Source organism: Nicotiana sylvestris, chromosome 9, assembly GCF_000393655.2.
Source record: "Nicotiana sylvestris chromosome 9, ASM39365v2, whole genome shotgun sequence".
Taxonomy (NCBI): domain Eukaryota; kingdom Viridiplantae; phylum Streptophyta; class Magnoliopsida; order Solanales; family Solanaceae; genus Nicotiana; species Nicotiana sylvestris.
Genome location: NC_091065.1, coordinates 33,946,933 through 33,950,389, shown reverse-complemented (window position 1 = coordinate 33,950,389; position 3,457 = coordinate 33,946,933).

Here is a 3,457-nt window from a genome sequence, read left to right as displayed (position 1 = left end):
AAGTTTCAAGATTAGGAAGATTTCGACCACATATCATGATATGAGCAAAAAGACTAAAGGGGGGAATACCCTAGACTTTGGATTTATTCACAGAGCAACTGCTTAAATGGCAAGAAGAGTATTAATGTATTCACAAGAGCTATAAGTTATGAAAATGATAAGAGCATCAGTTAACATTCGAGGACGAATGTTCCAAAGGGGGAATGATGTTACGCCCCGCAATATTACGACAATATTACGTTTCACAGTATTATATTACGACAATGTTATACTCTGCAGTAATATGTTATGATGGTGTTACCCTTTGCAGTAATATATTATGATGGTGTTATGCCCTGCAGTAAAATATTACGATGATGTTATGCCTTACAGTAATACATTACGGTGATGTCACGCTCTGTAGTATTAAGTTACGACAGTGTTGCACCCAGTAGTATTATATTACGGTGATGTCACTCTTCACATTATTAAGTTACGAAAGTGTTGCACCCAGCACTATTACATTACGGTGATGTCACGCTTCGCAGTATTAAGTTACGATAGTGTTGCACCCAGCAGTATTACATTACGGTGATGTTACGCCTTGCAGTATTAAGTTACGACGATGTTGCACCCTGTAGTATTGTGCGTTGAACTTTGTTGTAAGGTAATTGACATTAGTCCAAGGAAAATATTATTTGGAGATTATAAGGATTGTAAGTGATGAATAAATTTGTGAAGGTGAGAAGGGAAGCAAGTCGAAGAAAATGAATTTCATTGAAATTTGGTATTTTGGGATAAAATATGGCCCGAGCTAAAATACCCAGTATTTATGGACTAGTGACATACAAGGTACCACATGGCCATGATAATAAGGTGTATAAAAGAGAGTAGTATTTAATTAAGTTGAGACAATTTTTAAATTACGCGGGTAATTGATTAATTACCGGGTAATAAGACATTTTCCAATTAACTAATAAGTGGATAAAAATTTATAAAATATACCCATCTAAAATGTGGTAAAAAGCCACCATGACAAAAATGACTCATTAGTCATCATACCATGTGGCAATGTAAGTACTCATTATATGCCATATGGCCAAAGCCACCATGACTCAAGATTAGTCTTAAGATAAGTCTTAAATAAGACTTGAAAAGTCTTATCAAAGACAAGGACGTGTAAGACAAGTCATAAATAAGACTTTTAAAGTCTTATCCATAAGTTTTAAACAAGACTTTTGATCATTTCTTTTGGAAACTTAGTAAGCCATTCATTAGGAAACCACATTCTGTCTTCGGATTCAAACCAAAGATGTTAGAAGCAAACCATTTTGTCCAACATTCAAATCCAATGTGAATCATAAGGAATCCAAATGTTATTCCTTCTAAAACTCAAAGAACCAGAAACGTTTTCCTCTCAGTTTCAAAGGGTTCAGTCAGAATTTTGTTCGACATATTTCACGAAAGCAGAAGCTTCATTCCGTTTAAATAATTTCAGGAACAGGTATGTTAAGGCCCTCCCTTCTTTCTTTTGGCATGGTCCATATGATACTGAAGAAACGAGCAAACACACAGTTTCCATAAATTACTCTATTCATAGAAATAGTAGGGGTGTCTATATTTTTGATTCCCCATGAAAAATATTATTATCTTCTGCTCGTGGGTCTCAGAATAATACACAGTTGGAAAAATCTATCCGAAAAGAATATTGAGATTATTGCGTATTTTTCATATATTTCATACATGTGCATTGACCCATGACTAGATGGCGTTATATACGTGTATATATGTAAATATATGTATATGGGATATGGAAAAAGGTTATGGCGTTATATACGTACCACCACCTGATCAGTTGGTATATGATGATGATGTTGCCCACAGTGGCTGAAATATGATTCAAATGGCATTATATACGCGTATATATGTATGTATATATATGTATATCGGATATGGGAAAGGTTATGGCGTTATATACGCACCACCACCTGATCAGCTGGCATACGTTGATGATTTTTTTCCACAGTGGCCGATATAATATGATGGGATGCCCTCAGAGGATGATGATGTTATGAAACATGTACCTATGCCCGACATGACATTCATACGTATATACATGACGCTAACAGTACTTTATGATTTACAAAGTTATTCAGACTTACAGATTGAGTCATGTACTCTATATTTCTTCCATGTCTCTGATGTACTTATTTATGTGCCTTACATAGTCAGTACATTATTCGTACTAACGTCCTTTTTGCCTGGGGACGCGTTTCATGCGCGCAGGTCTCGATAGACAGGTCGAGTGTCCTCCAAGTAGGCTATCAGCTCAGCGGAAGATGTTGGTGTGCTCCATTTGCTTCGGAGTTGCTCGTTTGATTAGTATGATTTAGACGTGTATTGTTTGGTATGGCGGGACTCTGTCCCGACCTTTATGACATTTATGTACTCTTAGAGGCTTGTAGACATATGTCGTGTACATAAAAGATTGTACGGCCTTGTCGGCCTATGTTTTTAGTTTATAAAGGATCACGTTGGTCTATTAGGCCCGTATGTCATGTGTATATGATGATGTAATAAGAAATATATGTTACGTTGGTACTCGTTTGAGTAAGGTATTGGGTGCCCGTCATTGCCCATCGGTTTGGGTCGTGACATGTTTCTAGTCATTTTGGGAGTTATGAGACTAATAGTAAATTCCTGTTGTCCATTTCGGTAGGTTTGATGTGATTTTTGAGTATTTTTGTCTACGAGTTGTGATTTTTAATGCTCCACCGGTATGGGAGCCAGTACGTGTTGTAATTTTTTTGACGGAACTGATCTAGTGAAAGTTTTCAGCTGGTTTGATGTGCACCCTACTCGTGATTCAGAGTGGAGGGTAGGACCCTCGTGATTTCATGTGATTCGATGTGTTGAGGCCGGGCTGTGTACCGCGGTGGGACTTATATCTGTATGAGATCTTTGTGATTCTTTTATATGATTTAATTCTTTCTTGTTATATTGTTTTTGTAGATTAGTATTGATTGAAAAATTTGTGTTTATCGATCTTGTTTGATAGTTCCCTTATGTGTTTCCCTTTCCATATTCAGTCATTTTTGTTCTGTGCTTTTTGAGTTTTAGCTTGTGAGGTGTGTGCCCGTTGTTATTAGTTGAGATTTGGTGATTCGGGTGTTTAGTTATATGGTTTTCGTGGTTATTGTATCATCTCCAGTGTTATGGAGGTTTGAAACCGGTTCCTATTGAATATGAAGCTTATGGTCGGTGCTGAATTTGATTTCGGACGATATTGTTATCAGAAATATTATTGTGGGCCTATGGGTGATGTGTCATATTTTATGGTTGCACCCTATGGGTGTTGACACGAGTTGATATAGCTGGTCGAGACTGGTACCGGATATGGATTTAGAATCAGGTCTCTTGGAAGTGAATGGAAGGTGAGAATTTTGGCTCTAAGACTTATTGGTATTGGTAGAAATGG